This window comes from Microcebus murinus, chromosome 12, assembly GCF_040939455.1.
Source record: "Microcebus murinus isolate Inina chromosome 12, M.murinus_Inina_mat1.0, whole genome shotgun sequence".
Classification (NCBI taxonomy): Eukaryota; Metazoa; Chordata; class Mammalia; order Primates; family Cheirogaleidae; genus Microcebus; species Microcebus murinus.
The window spans coordinates 6,897,474-6,913,413 of record NC_134115.1 but is presented as its reverse complement, the minus strand read 5'-3'; the positions used below and the strand labels follow the sequence as shown (position 1 = coordinate 6,913,413).

The following is a 15,940-nucleotide window of genomic DNA, read 5'->3' as shown; positions in this document are numbered from 1 at the left end:
ATGCTAGATTGTATATATCCTTGGAGGAGAAAAACACAATAGTAGAAACAGTTTTATACACAGAAATGTATTCCCTCCTTTGCAGTTTTATATCCTCTTACAATAATTCTCAAATCTATATAATTTGTATTTATACCCTCCAAATGCTTCTATCTGAAGAGTTCAGAAGATTAATAGCCCTTAATTGAATTGCTGACAGGAAATCTCCAAAATTCAGTATGTATGTGGTGTGTGTGTGGTGTATATGTATCTGTGTCTGTAGAATAAGGTACGTATGCATGGTATGGTGTGTATGTGTAGTGTTAGGGCATTGTGTACATGTGTGTTTTTCACATGTAGAAGGGGGTGCGGAAAAGGTACATGAAACGTACATGTGTGTACATGTGTAAGGGGTATGGTATGATTTGAGTAATATTAACCTTGTGTAAGAACTGTGTATGCATGATTTTTTGGTAAATGTAGGGTGAGTATGCAGCCTTTGTGAGTATACAGCTGATGTGGCATTGTGTATATGTTCATGTGCATTGGGTGGTGGGGCTGGTTCTGTGTGTTTTGAGGGTGTTGTGAATATGTATGTGTAGTCACCCAGAATGGAGACTCAGGGTGAGGTTGTGTGTGTGTGGGGTGATTGATGGGAGTTTGCCTGGTGGGCACAATGTGCCTCCAGTCTCTCCGGTGATGAAGGCACTGAAGGCCTTGCTTCACAATCATGCAATATATCAATGTAGCAAAATTGTACTTGAACCCCATGAATATATACAAATGAAAAAAATTTTAAAGAATATGTATGCAATGCATTTGAGAAGAGGTAGTGTTATACATTTTAGTGCTTTGCATGTTGCATCTGTATATATTCAGAGTAGAGGGAGTTATATCTATGAGTATAGTGTCTAGGTAAGAATTTAAGGGATACATTTTTTAGGAGATATATTTTTGGTATGGTGGAGTTTAGGGAGAATAGGGTTGTTGAGTGTATTTTTGTGTCACAAGTTATATATATATATATATATATATATATATATATATATATATTATAGTTTGGCGATGTGGATGATTCCATCTATAGTTTCCCACAATGGAGGCTTGTATACATTCATATCTAGGGCTGTGAGGTGCTGGTGTTTGTTTTGGGGAACATAGGAGCATCATGTGTATTTGGGAGAAGGTGGGAATGTCCATTTGTGGGGTGTTGCTGCATTTGTCTTCATCTTCAGAGACATTGTATGTATGTGCATGTTCGTGGCATACAGGGGATTGTAAGTGTAGTATTTGGAATTGGAGGATTCTATCATATATTAAGGGTATGAGTTTGGTTTGAATGTATTCCATTATTGTCGGAGGGTTTGAGTGACTGCATTTCAGGGCATTATGGGATTAGGCATATTTTCATGGGGTATGAGGATATGTGTATCTACTTAAATGTTTATTTAAGGGTGGTTTGGGGGTGTTTTTATATTAAAGACTGTAGATTGTGATTTTATTAGGGTTTTTGAGTATACATGTATTTGAGGCCTAAGGGATTCTGGGTTTACAATCAGACATCTGGTATGTAGGGAGTTTGTGTGATTGAGAATGTTCAGAGTTACATGGAGCTGTGTGATTGGGACTGTGTACGTCAGAGGTATGAGAAGTCCTGTATGTATCTGGTGATTGGAGGGTATGGCGTGTGTGTATTGGATTTGTTGGTGTACTACAGGTGTATATATTCAGGCATCAAGATGTTTAAGCTTGTGTAATGTAGAGGCATGAATGTATTCAGGAAGTGTGGTGTCTGTATGTCCATTGTGAAGCTATGGGTGTGTAGTGTATGCTTTTACTAAGGGACTGTAGGACAGTTATATGTATATGGGAGTAAAAAAATTATGTTAGGATGCATTGGGGGTTGGTGTACAGTATGTGCATAGTTTATGGTGTGATAGGATATATGGATATTTATTAAGAAGAGTGTTTGAGGGGAAGTTTTTTGTGAATGTGTACATTTTGGGCCTTGGGAGGGGTTTAGGGTGGGAAGGTGTGGTAGAGAAATGTGTGTAGTGGGGGCACTAGTGGGTTGTGCATGTATTTAGGAAATGATGGATGGATTGTGCCTCAGATTGTTGGTGTGTATTTCTGGAGAAGGCTGGGAAGGTTTTTGTATGTTTGGGAGTTGTTGTTGGAACATCAAGTTCTACTAAGAATATGGAGCTATTATGTGTTTTGGGTTGTGGGTCTGTGTTTCTCTAGGGGTTATGCATGTGCTATGTCTGTAATCAGAGTGAGTCTGGTTGTGTTAGGTATTGGGGAGAGTGAAAGGGTGTTTGCAAGTTGGGGATGTGGCAGTATGACATATGGTTATTGGGTATGTGTGTTTCATTAAAAGGATCAAATCTTTGTGGCTTTTCAGGGGGTTTAGGATTCTGTTTATGTGCATTCTGGCAACTCATAGGATTGTGTGCATGTATGAATTTTCAGTGTTTGGTGGTATCATGTGCATCTGTAGTCAAGGCATCTGGTGTATATGGGAATGTATAAGAATGTATAGTGGGAAGTATAGATTTTAGCCCATGTATTTGAATACATGGAAGATCACTGGCATGTGTATTTGGGGGTGTGGGGTGGGCATATTTATTAGAAGATAAGGTGCTGGGTATGTATTCAGGGGATGTAGGGGTGGGGTGATTTGTGTGTTTGGTGAGGTGGGAGTTGTGGGTTCTGTGTCTGTTTTTACATGTGAAGAGCTGTCATGTGCATGTGTCTGTGCATGTGTGAGCAAGGGGGTTTGCTGCTTTCTCCCTTGGGTGGCTCCCACTGCAGGGGAAAACCCCAGGCCCTCAGTGTGGTGCCCCGCACAGGGCCCTTCTTGGGCTGGCTCTGCTGGCTGGCCACACCCCATCACACACCCTACTCACAAAGTATGAACTTTGGTGACACCAGCAAGGCAACTCTCACACTCTTCTTCCCTTGGCTTGCACTGTCCCTGCTGCCCTGATGCTGTGGGCTTAGGAGTCACGGTCTCTAGGTGGGAAGGGCACATCTTCTCCATGTTCACATGGCATCCTGTGCTACTGCTGATCCCCTCCATGCCACACACTGCTCTCAATAAAGCCCGAACTCCTCACAATGCCCCTTGCTGGCCACAGTCTGGCCTATTCCCCTCTCCCTGCCCGCCACCTTGGCCTTGGTCATTACCCCCAGGTGCAGGGGCCTCCTCTCTGTTCCTGAAATGTACCTCGGGGCCTCTCTGTTCTCTGTTCTGTCTGTCTGGAACACTCTTGTGGGCCTTTTCTTGACTCTAAGATCTATCGTGTCCCTGGCCTGTCACTCTCTTGGCTATTACCCTCCTTCATTTTTCTTAAATCTTGCTCTTTGTCTCTCAAGACTAAAATGGGAGTCTGATGAGGGTCTTGGTCACTGCAGTATGGACAACAACCGGCAACTGTGGAAGACTTTTAGAAAGACCAGCCATGACTGACTGACCTGCACGGTCCCCTGCTGGGCAGCATCTGGGAAACTGCTGCCCCAGGAGCCTAAGCTCCTCAAGGGCAGGGACACTGGGGCGGGGACGCTGGGGCAGACCCCAGACCTGACTCACTGTCAAGTCCTATCACAGGTAGGTGGAATTGACTCAGAGTCATGTCACATGGGACACAAGGCACCTTGCAAAATCCCAAACTCAAATGATCCTCAGGAAAAAATTTAGTTGGCTCACATTTCAAAGTGCAATGAAGCAGGAATGAAATACAATTTAAATAAATTGGCTATAGAATTGTCAGTGTCTGGTAACTTGTAGAATGCAACATGTTTCACATGATCTACACGTTTAGAGCCAAACTCTTGGTGTCCTGAGCCACTGAAGGAAAAGCAGACCCAAACTATGTGCTCAGTTGTGTTGATCAAGTTCCACTGAAAACCAAAAACAAGTGATGGCTGCATGTGCCTGGCACCATGACAGGTACTTTCACATTCATATTTGCCAAATCCATAAAAATCCCACAAGGTGGGTACATTATTGTACTGTACAGATGATGAAGCTGAGGCCCAAAGAAGTAAGGAATCATGACCAATATCTTGTATGTGTCACACTGTTAATCAGATTGGTTAACCCATGAAACAAAGCCAACATTACTTTGAGCAGTGCACCCAGATGCCAGGCTGTGAAGAAACAAAACACTTCATCCCAGCAGCAGAATGACTGGTACCAATTACCCCAGCAAAGACGCTGGGTTTATTATCCTGCTTTCCTAATCAAAATAACTGTAATCAAATAACTTAATAATCAACTGAATCAAATAACTTAATCAAAATAACCTGTGATTTCCTACTCTATTACTAGGAGCAAAACAATATGCATTCTTCAGCACGACTACTTTAAAGTAACATTCATGGTCCAAAGATACAGTGATGTTCCCAAATCATATGAAGTTGAGATACTTCTTACAACACTGCCAGTCTCACAGACTAGTATATAAAATTTGCTAGGTCAGTTCTCTGAGTAATGATGGTGGATTGAAGGAGCCCAGAAGGAGAGAAGATAGGAAACAGGGCAGAAGCAATATGTGCAGTGATGAGAAGGTGCCATGGCCAACATTTAAATATTAACAAGGAAGTAGTGAAAATAATGGGCATAAAACTGTAATAAGTCAAGGATACATAATATAGCTTCTTCTATGGAAGCAATTTATGATGATGTAAAACTAAAATATAAATAGAAAGGTAGATTAAACATTTGATATATGCAAAAAATGCATAAAATATGAAAATAGAAAATAAGACAGTAACTATAAACCTCATATGACCAGGCAATGTAGATTTATGTTGTTTAAAATTTATTTTTCAAGCAATTTTAGGTTTACAGAAAAATTAACAGAAAACAGAGTTCTCATATGCCCCTCAGCACAGTTTCCTCTGTTATTAACATCTTGCATTAGAATCGCACATTTGTTAGAATTGATGAGCCAATGTTCATATATCATTATTAGCTAATGTCCATAGTTTACATTGGGGTTCACTCTCTGTGTCACACATTCTATGGGTTTTGAAAAATGTATAATGACAAATATTGACTGTTAATGGTATACAGAATAGTTTCACTGCCCCCCAGGTCCCCTGTGTTCCACTTATTCATCCTTCTCTCCCTGGCATCAAATCTCTGGCAACTACTGATCATTTTACTGTCTCCATAGATTTGACTTTTCTAGAATTTCATATAGTTGGGATCATGTAGTATGTGGCCTATATGATTGGCTTATTTCACTTAGCAATTAGAATTTAGAGCACCTCCACATCTCTTCCTGGTAGATTTACTCTTTAATTATCATTCCTCTAACAGAAAATATGATAAATAAAGGTCTTTAAAGTATCTCTTTTCTAGTGTTACATATGTATTTGCTTGTTTTTATATACCTACTCAGTGCAAGAGAAATGATTTATAGACAAGAAAAATCATGTAGAACAGGACATAAATTGTAGGTACAAACCTGTTGATATGAAAACATCTAAATCCCCCAGTTGCATTGTCTCAGAAATTCACTTGCAGTTCCAAGGGCTGATTTAGGTTCTCCCATATCCAGCCTTCCCATCTGATGTGTGCCATTTGCTCCACTGTGGCCATAGGATGGTGCCTTCTGCTAGAGTTTGGATATTAACATGAACAACCCATTAGAAATGGGTACCTTATTAGAGTTAATATTTCTTTTTGTGAATTGAGGTTTTTTTCTTTAAGGATAAGATTCATATTCAAATGTATCATATTATAGTAAATTAACTAAATGTAACTTGAGGATAAGTTTTATTTATGAGATAAAATTCACATAACAAACTTAACCACTTTAACATGTACAATTCAGTGTCATTTGGTACACTGACAATGTTGTACAACTATTTTGTCTAATTTAAAAATATTTTTATCACCTCAAAGAGAAACCCCATACACATCCCACCATTCCCTGTTCTCCCAACCACTTAACAGCCACCAGTCTCCTTTCTATCTTTGTAGATTCACTTATTTTAGATATTTCATATATATGGAATCATACAATATATGACCTGTTGTGATTGGCTTATTTCACCTAGCATAATGTTTTCAAGGTTGTATGTAATGTTTCCATGTTGTATGAAGTGTATGTATCAGTATTTTGTTTCTTATTATGCCTGAGTGATATTTCATTGTATGGATATACATTGTGTTTATCCATTCAGCAGCTGATAGACATTTAGGTTGGTTGTACCTTTTGGCAATTGGGAATAGTGCTGCTATGAACATTTGCGTGTGTTTTGTTTGAAAACCTTTCAGTTCTTTTAGGATACACCCAGGAGTGGAATTCCTGGGTTACATGGTAATTTTTTGTGTTACATTTCTGAGGAATGTCAAACTGTTTCCTGTTGTGGCTGCACCATTTTACATTCCCACCAGCCATTGTAGTGTATAAGTGGTATTTTGTGGTGGTTTTTATTTTTATTTCCCTAATGACTATTATCTTGAGCATATTGTCATGTACTTAATTGGTAATTTCCGTATCTTTTGTCAAGAAATGTCTATTCAAATCCTTCGCCCTTTCATAATTGAATGGCTTTACTTCTTGTTTTTCAAAAAGAAGCAAAAACTTTTGTAAAAGTCCTTTATATTTTTTAGATACTATACCTTTATCAGATACATTTTCAACTGTTTCTATCATTCTGTATGTTGTCTTTCTGTTTTTTTGTTTTTTTTAAAATAGTGGTAACTTGTATGTATTACAGTTAGAGACAGCCCTATCTAATACTCTGAATCTATGCATGGCCGCACAGATGACCACGAGCCTCCTGCTGGAAGGACAGAGGCGGCCTTGGTGGGGGGCCTGGTGCCTGCCTTGTCAAGGGACTGGCCGCCGTTATTCGGCAAATGGGGGCGGGCACAAGTGCAGGGTGGTTTCATTTGTCTGGGAGGACAACCGGACATAGCTGGGGCTGGGACAGGCGCCCCGGGGCTGTGGAGACGGGCCGGACTGGTGGGGGGTGCAGACACCAGAGGGACCACAGCTCCTCGACTGCCCAGGAGCCAGGAGGCTGGTGAGGACGCCAGCTCTGGCCGCCTCTGCGCCGGAGGAAGGGGAGAGTGGCGAGGCAGGGCACTCCGCTGTCATGGGGGCCGGGCAGTGGGGCCCTAGTCCTGCTCATTCTCGTTGCTGGAGCCTTCGGGCCGCCGCAGCTTCTCCACCTGCTGGTGTATCTGCCCGTCCGCACCCGGCGCTCCTCCCTCTGACCCCCAGGCAGTCCTCCCCGTCCATGTGGCTCATGAAGTTGTCCTCGTCCTCCCTCTTCTCCTCCTCGCCCTGCACCTGCAGCCGTACTGGCTCCTGACGTTGCCCCTCTCCCTCCTCCTGGGGGCCCAGCAAGCAGGCGGCAGGAGACCGTGGAGCCCTCGGGGCGGTGGCCCTCCTTCTCTGCCAAGATGATGTAGGCTCGCTGCTGCGGTGGGGGTTCACGGCCGGCCGCGGGGCTGGAAGCGACGGTGACTGGACCGCCATCTGCCAAGAGGGGAGTTTTGGGGCCAAGTGGGACGGAGGGAACTGCCTCCGATTTAAAAGAAGCCCTTTCGAGGAGTTAATTTCTGACTTGAGTTCATTGATATTCTGGGACTCCAGGATCTACTTCATAGATGCAGTTGCCTTGGCGGCAGCCAGCCAATAAGCAAACTCCTGGACCTTCTGCAGCTGCTGAATCAGCAGCTCCCTGCAGAGGCGAGGGTGGCCTGTAACTGGGCACTGTCTGAGCCACGCTGCCACTCGCTCGGAGAGACTGGCCTCCATCCTCTCTAGCTGCTCCCTGTCCTCTTGGCTGCCCAGGATGAGGGGAGCAGGCACTTCTTGTAGAGCTGGTAAAATACAAATGCGATCCCTGCCATGTTGATGGCCAAGGCACCATAATCTCCCCATAGGGAACCTGCAGGGCTGCTTGGCTGAGAAATGAGTTGAGGGAGCTGGACAGAAGCTACCTATGTGGCTGGGCCCAAGGATGAAGGCTCATCAGCTGCAGTGTCCAACTGTTGGAAAGCCAAATCGGTCTCTTCATGTGTCAGCCCTTTCTTCTTAAGGAATGCTCTCCTGGTTGCAAGTGGGCTTTGGCAGACCTGGCAATTCTGCAGAAACTCCACTGCTGTGGCAATCAGCAGCTCTCGAGGCAGCACATTTTCACTTCCTAGAGTAGAGCTTGGCCCCTCTCCTCAAACAGGGGCCCTCACAGCTCCAGGCTGGGAACTTCCCAAGGATCCTGCCACCCTTCCTGCCAAGCTCAAGTGGGACTGGAGGCACTGATAGCTGGGAAGTAGGGCACCAGACCATGGGCTCTGGAATGTGGTCAAAGCTATTTCTTGATAATATCCTCTGATGCACAGAAGTTTTCAGTTTTGATAAAGTTCAATTAATTTTGTTGTTACTTGTGCTTTTAGCGTCATATCCAAGAATCCATAGCCAAATCCATGGTTATAAATATTCACCCCTATGTTTTCTTCTGAGAGTTTTATAAGTTTAGAGTTTTGACCTAGAGTTAATTTTTGTATGTGGTGTGAGGTAGGGTTCGACTTTTTTGTTTTGCATTTCAGTATCCAATTATCCCAGCATCATTTGTTGAAAAGACTGTGCTAACCCCACTGAGTGATCTTGCTATCCTTGTAAAAAAATCAACTGGCCATAGGATATGAGGGTTTATTTCTGGATTGTTTATTCTGTTCCATTGGTATGTATGTCTTGAGGCCATTACTACAAGGTTGTGATTACTATAGTGTAGTTGAAACAAGGAAGTGTGTGACTCCTCCAACTTTTTCAAGATTCTTGTGGCTATTTTGGGCTTCTAACAATTTCATACTTTTAGGATCAGCTTTTTCCAGTTCTGCAAAAAAGATCCTAGAGATTTTTTTTTTTTTTTTTTTTTGAGACAGAGTCTCGCTTTGTTGCCCAGGCTAGAGTGAGTGCCGTGGCGTCAGCCTAGCTCACAGCAACCTCAAACTCCTGGGCTCGAGTGATCCTTCTGCCTCAGCCTCCCGGGTAGCTGGGACTACAGGCATGTGCCACCATGCCCGGCTAATTTTTTTTATATATATATATCAGTTGGCCAATTAATTTCTCTCTATTTATAGTAGAGACGGGGTCTCGCTCTTGCTCAGGCTGGTTTTGAACTCCTGACCTTGAGCAATCCGCCCGCCTCGGCCTCCCAAGAGCTAGGATTACAGGCGTGAGCCACAGCGCCCGGCCAAGATCCTAGAGATTTTGATAGGAATTACAATGAGTCTGTAGCTTGCTTGGGATAGTATAGCCATCTGAATGATACTAAGTTTTCCAAACTACTGTATGAACACAGGATTTCTTTCCATTTATTAGGTCTTAATTTTTTTTCAGCAATGGTTTGTAATCTTCAGTCTGGCACTTCCTTGGTTAAATTTATTTACTAAGTATTTTATTTTTTCAGATGTTATTGCAGATGTAATTGTTTTTCTCAGCTTCATTTTGGGAGTTTTTCATTGCCAAAGTATATAAAGAACAACTGATTTATCAGATCTAGTATCCTGCAACTTTGAAGGATTAATTCATTAATTAATTAGCTCAAATAGTTTTTATGGGGGTGGGTGGGTGTGCACTCTAGGATTTTCTGTGTGTAAGATCATTTCATTTTCAAACAGAGATAATTTTACTTCTTTCTTTTCAATTTGGATGCCTTCCATTTTTTTTTCTTGCCTAATTACTCATTGAACTTCCAGTACAATGTTGAATAGATAAGGAGAAAGCAAACATCTTTGTCTTGTCCTTGATATTACTTATTCTTTTGCCACTGAGTATGTTAACTGAGGGTTTTTCATAAATCATTTTATCATATTTCAGAAGTGTCCATCTATTCCTAGATTGTTTAGTATTAATTATCCTGAAAGAGTGTTAGCTTTCAAATACTTTTTCTACTTCAATAGAAGTGATCATGTAAGGTCTTCCCTTCTTTCTATTATTATGGTGCATTACATAGATTGATTTTCATATGTTCAATCATCCTTGCATTTCTGAAATGAAATCCCAGTTGGTCATGATGGATAATACTCTTACTAAGTTGCTGGGTTTTGTTTGCTAGTATCTTTTTGAGTATTTTGGCATCCATATTCATGAGGGATAGTAGTCTCTAGTTTTCTTATATCTTTATCTGCCCTTGATATCAGAGTAATGCTGCCTTCATAGCATAAAGCAGGACCTGTGTTCCCTCTTCTTTTATTTTTTGGAAGAGTTTGAGGATTGGGGACGATTCTTTAAATGGTTCAATTAATCAGTGAAACCATCCTGTCATGGGCTTCTCTTTTGATTGCTGACACAAGCCCTTTCTGTGCAATAGGTACATTCAGATTTTTCTATTTCTTCCTAAGTTTTGGCCGTTTGTGTGTTTCTAGGAAGTTATTCATTTCATCTAGGTTATCTACTTTGTTGGTGTACAGTTATTCGTGGTATTATCTTAAATTCTTATTTCTGAAAGGTTCACAGTAAAGTTTCGACTTTCATTTGTGATTTTAGTAATTTGAGTCCTCTCTTTTCTTATTGGACCTAGCTAAAGGTTTGACAATTTTGGGTTCAGGTTGCTCTTATTTTTCTGCCTCCTTAAGATGTAAAGTCAGAAAGTGGATTTGGGACCTTGTTTCTTTTTTACTGTAGTTGTTTATAGGTACAAATTTCCCCTGGGCAGTGCTTTTGCTGCTTCTCTTAAGTTTTGATATGTTGTATTTTCATTTGCATTTGTTTAAAAGTATTTTCTCATTTTATCTATAATTTCTTCCCTCACTCGTTTGTTGTTTAAGAGTATATTCTTTAATTTCTACATGTCTGTGAAATTTTCATTTTTCCTTCTGTAATTGATCTCTAGTTTCATTCCATTATACACAAATAATTTGTATGATTTTTCTTTTGAGACAGAGTCTCATTTTCTCACGCTGGGTTGAGTGCAGTGGCATCACTGTAGCTCACTGCAACCTCAAATTCCTGGGCTGAAATGATCCTCTTGCCTCACCTTCCTGAATAGTGGGACTACAGGCATGTACCACAATGCCTGGCTAATTTTTCTATTTTTAGTAGAGACTGGGTTTCACTCTTGCTCAGGCTGGTCTTGAACTCCTGAGCTCAAGCAATCCTCCTACCTCGGCCTCCCAGAGTGCTAGGATTATAGGTGTGAGCCACCACACCTGGTACTTTGTATGATTCTAATTTTTAAAAATTTTAAATTTCTTAAGACTTGTTTTGTGAACTAATGCTCCTATACATTTGAGAAAAATGTGTATTTTGCTGTTGTTGGGTAGAGTCTTCTATGTCAGTTAGTTTGATAGTGCTGTTCAAGTCCTCTGTTTCCTCACTGATCTGTCTCATTGTTCTATCCATTATTGAAAGCAGAGTACAGATAGTCCCCGATTTACACTGGTTCAACTTAACAATTTTTCAGCTTTACAGTGGTACAGAAGTGATATGCATTGCGCAGTCTTCAACTTATGATGGGGCTAAATCCAGATAAACCCATCATAAGTTGAAAATATAAATAGAAAACTCACTTCTGACTCATGATATTTTCAACTTATGATGGGTTTATTGGGACATAACCTCATTGTAAGTTGAGGGGCATCTGTAGTGAGGTCTCCAACTATTATTGTAGAATAGTCCATTTCTTCCTTCAATCCTATGAGTTTCTGCTTCACATAATTTGAGACTGTTGTTAGGTGCTTATTTCTATATTTTCTTGATTCATTAGCCCTTTTAGCAATGTGTAATGTCCATCTTTGTTTCTTGTAACAAGTGTTGACTTAAAGTCTGTTTTGTCTGATGTCAGAATAATCAATGCAGCACTCTTTTGGTTACTATTGCATGGAATATCTTTTTCCATCTTTTTAGTTTCATCCTATTTTTGTGTTTGGATATGAGTGTCTTGTAGACACATGCAGTTGGATGATGATATTATCCATTCTACCAATCTCTGCCTTTTAATTGGATGGTTTGATACATTTACAATTAAAGATATTATTGGTAAAGAAGGACTTATGTCATTTTGCCATTTTTTCTATATGCCTATATATATTTTGTTCTTCAGTTACTCCATTACTGTCTTCTTTTGTGACTAATTGATTTCCAGTATACCATGTAACTCCTTTTTCATTTTGTTTCTGTATATATCTATTTTTTCCAGAATATTATGGGGGTACAAATACTTTGGTCACATAAATTGCTTTTGCACTGCCCAAGTCACAGCTACAAGTGTGCCCATCCCCCAGATAGTGCACACCATATTTGTTAAGTGTGAATTTATCCAACTCCACCACCCCCACCCAATCCCTGATGAATGTTACTTCCATATGTGCACATAAGTGTTGATAGATTAGCACCAATTTAATGATGAGTACATGTGGTATTTGTTTTTCTATCTTATGATACTTCACTTAGAAGAATGGGCTCCAGCTCCGTCCAGGATAATACGAGAGGTAGTTTATGGCTGAGTAGTACTCCATCTTTAGGTGTTTTGTTTTGTTTTTAGTTGCTTATCCTGAGGATTACAATAAAAAACAAGATTTTTTTAAAAGTCTGAATTAATGCCAACATAATAATAACTAAAACTCTGCATCTTTACAGCTCCCCACCCTCTTTTATGTTAGTATTGCCACAAATTACATCTTTATACATTGTATGCCCATTAACATAGCTTTATAATTATTGTTTTATACATTTGTCTCTTATTAATCACATTTTAAAAGAAGAGTTACAACCCCAAAATGCAGTAATACTGTTTAAAAATTTCCCCATGTAGCTACCTTTACTATTGTTCATTTCTTTGTATGGTTTCAAGGTACTGTCTAGAGACCTTTCATTTCAGCCTGAAGGATTCCTATGACAATTGTTTTTTCAAACCAAACTTTTATTTTCTGGCTGAAGTATACCTTTTCAGTTTTTTAAATCTCTGACAGGAAAAACAGAGATCATTTTAGAATTTTTATAATAGCTGGTTTATTAGACTTAAATGCCTCTCAAAATAATTTAAATTCTTGGTCTGACTTTATGAATAATCTATCAGAAAATCCTTAACATTGGCTTGAGTTACCCAGATATACACCTGGATCTCTTTTGCCAGCCAACTATTCTTTGCTTACAAATATATAAATTACTTTAATAATATGATATTCTTAGTTTAGTAATTTATTAATATTATTATAAGTTTATTCAATATGAACATTTTTAGCTCTGCTTGATTAGATGAAACAGGCACACATGCTTTAGCTGAAAAATTCCATTGTCTGATTCTATGTAAAGCAACATCTAAAGCAGCAGAGAGAAGAAACAGTTATATTTTCAAAAATAGTTAAGCCAGACTTTCTTGGATACTTCAGTTTTAATTATCAGCCTAGCCCTCTTTTTGATAGGGCTAGGCATTAATACTGACAAGTTTAGCTTTCCTGACTATTAACAACTATCCCACAATGAACTTGCCTTTACACTGCAGACATTGTGGTGATCCTTTAACATACACATATTCTAAAATATATGCTCAAAGTAAAAAGCTCCAAATTCACAAGAGTGTGAAATACTAAAAAAAAAAAAAAATGCTTTAGATTGTACAGGCTAGAAATAAGAGAAGATTCGTATTTGGTAATAAAGGTAAAAGCCATACTTGCTTTGAATATTTAGGAAAGACCTTAGAGTCCCAGAAGGTCCTGGGCCTCAATTGTCCTTTTCCATTTGCAGAGAAGCAGTAGCCAGGACTACTGCCGTGACTGGCTGGTCAATTCCATGGCGAGTGTCTTGTGTTCACATTCTGTGACCAAATGGTCTCAAGCATTCTTGTCAGTAAGAAGTACTGGCAAAAATTGCCATAAGTTGGATTTGGCCATTGTTTCCTGTTCTATTCCCAGGTGAGCTTCTATCTTCTCCTGATATCCTTAGAGCTCCTTGTACTTTAGCTGCCTTTGCACTACTATTTATAACTTTAATGGTACTTGGTATAGCAGACTGCACTGATGCTGGAATAATTTGCACAGGTTGATCAATTGTAACTATTATATTCATCTGTTGTTCTTGGCTTGCCAATACATATTTTTGAAGAAGCTCAGATGGCTCCAAAGAATTTCTCCCCAAGGGACCTGCTAAAAAAAATCTTCTTGGTTGAGACTACATAATATTCTTCCAGAAATGTTGAGTGTGGTGAGGTCTATATTGGTCAGGCTGAATTCTTTCATTATCCAAACCACTTCATGCAGGACTTGGTCTGTGGACCACTATCTGGTATCATGAGGTATCTCAAATTTCTTCATAAGAAATTACCCATATACTAAGCTGTACACTTCCATCTGTCTTTACTCCTTGATCAAATAAACTTCATTCTTGATCCAGCTTGATATCTTGCAGGCAAATTTCATGAGCATCCAAAGAATATTACAGTCTTGGTTCTAGTAGTTTCTTTAAATTGCCTATTGGTTCATAGATGTCTATGGCGTAGCCTACACATTCAGCTGGGGTATATTCTGCGATACTTTCTTCCGTGCACTCTGGTTTTTCTGTTTCATCAATCTCAATTTCTATTAGCTCCTCTGCTTCTCTTTTTAGTCATGGTTGATGTGTTTCAAAAGATCAGTCCTGCTTCAGAATAGGCCCTGTCGCCCCCACATGGACTCCAGAGATGGCTGAAAATGGCAGTGGTGTGGGCTCCATGTGCCGCGTCTGTTCGGGTTAAGACCTGCAGCTCCCACAACTCAAAATGTCCTTTAATAATTCTTATTAAGTGAGCCTACTAGTGATGAACTTCTTCAGTTTTTCTTTATTTGGAAATGTCTTAATTTCTCCAAAAAATTGTGGTAAAATACATATAACATAAAAATTTACTATTTTAACTATTTTAAGAGTACAAGTCAGGGGCATTAAGGACATACATATTACTATACTACCATCACCACCATCTATCCACAGAAAGTTTTTAATTTTACAAAATTAACCATTAACTATTAAATCAGTAAATAATTCCCCATTCTCTCCACCACCCCCACAAGCTCCTGGCAACCACCATTCTACTTTCGTTCTCTATGAATTTGACTACCTTGTACAACAAATCACCTCATATACATAAAACATACAGTATTTGTCCTTTTGTGACTGGATTATTTCGTGTAACATAATGTTCTCAAGGTTCATCCATGTTGTAGCATTTGTCAAAATCTCCCTCATTTTTCAGGCTTACTGTTCCATTGTATGTATAGTTCACATTTTATTTATCCATCTATCCTCAATGGACACTTGAGTTGCTTCCTTTTGGCTATAGTGAACGATTCTATGATCATGAGTGTACAAATATCTAAGTCCCTGCTTTCAATTTTTTCCGGGGACAGATATTGAGAAGTGGAATTGTAGGACATAGTAATCCTATTTTTATATTTTGAGGAACCACCATACTGTTTTCTATACCTGCATTTGGCATTGTAACCAACATTGCACTAGGGTTCCAGTTTCTCCATATCCTCACCAGTAGCTGGTCTTTCTGCTTCTTTGATAGTAGCTATCCCAGTGGGTATCTCACTGTGGTTTTTATTTACATTTACCAAATGATTTTTATGTTGTTAGGTTTTTGATAGGGATTGCATTGAATCTGTATTAGATCGCTTTGGGTGGTGTTGACATGTTAACAAACTCTTGATTTGATTGATTTTCTTTATTGTTTTTCTGTTCTCTCTTTTGTTTATCTGTGCTTTAATCCTTATTATTTACTTCTTTCTGCTACTTTTGACTTTATTCTTCCTTTTCTAGTTCCTTATGGTATAAAGTTAGGTTGTTGATATTGGAGATCTTTCTTTTATCATATAATGCTTTACAACTATGAATTTCCCTGTTTTGCTGCATCCCATAAATTTTGGTAAGTTTTGTTTTTGTTTGCATTCATCTCAAGGTATTTTATAATTCATCTTATTTCTTCTTTGACCTATTCATTGTTTTAGAGTGTC

General features: G+C 39.5%; 2 pseudogenes; both read right to left on the bottom strand.

Moving 5' to 3' along the window:
- Positions 1 to 2,383: 2,383 nt before the first annotated feature.
- On the bottom strand, positions 2,384 to 8,647 carry LOC105856674 (peroxisomal membrane protein PEX14 pseudogene; annotated as a pseudogene).
- A 3,849-nt stretch (positions 8,648 to 12,496) lies between these two features.
- On the bottom strand, positions 12,497 to 14,263 carry LOC142874251 (GA-binding protein alpha chain pseudogene; annotated as a pseudogene).
- Positions 14,264 to 15,940: the final 1,677 nt, after the last annotated feature.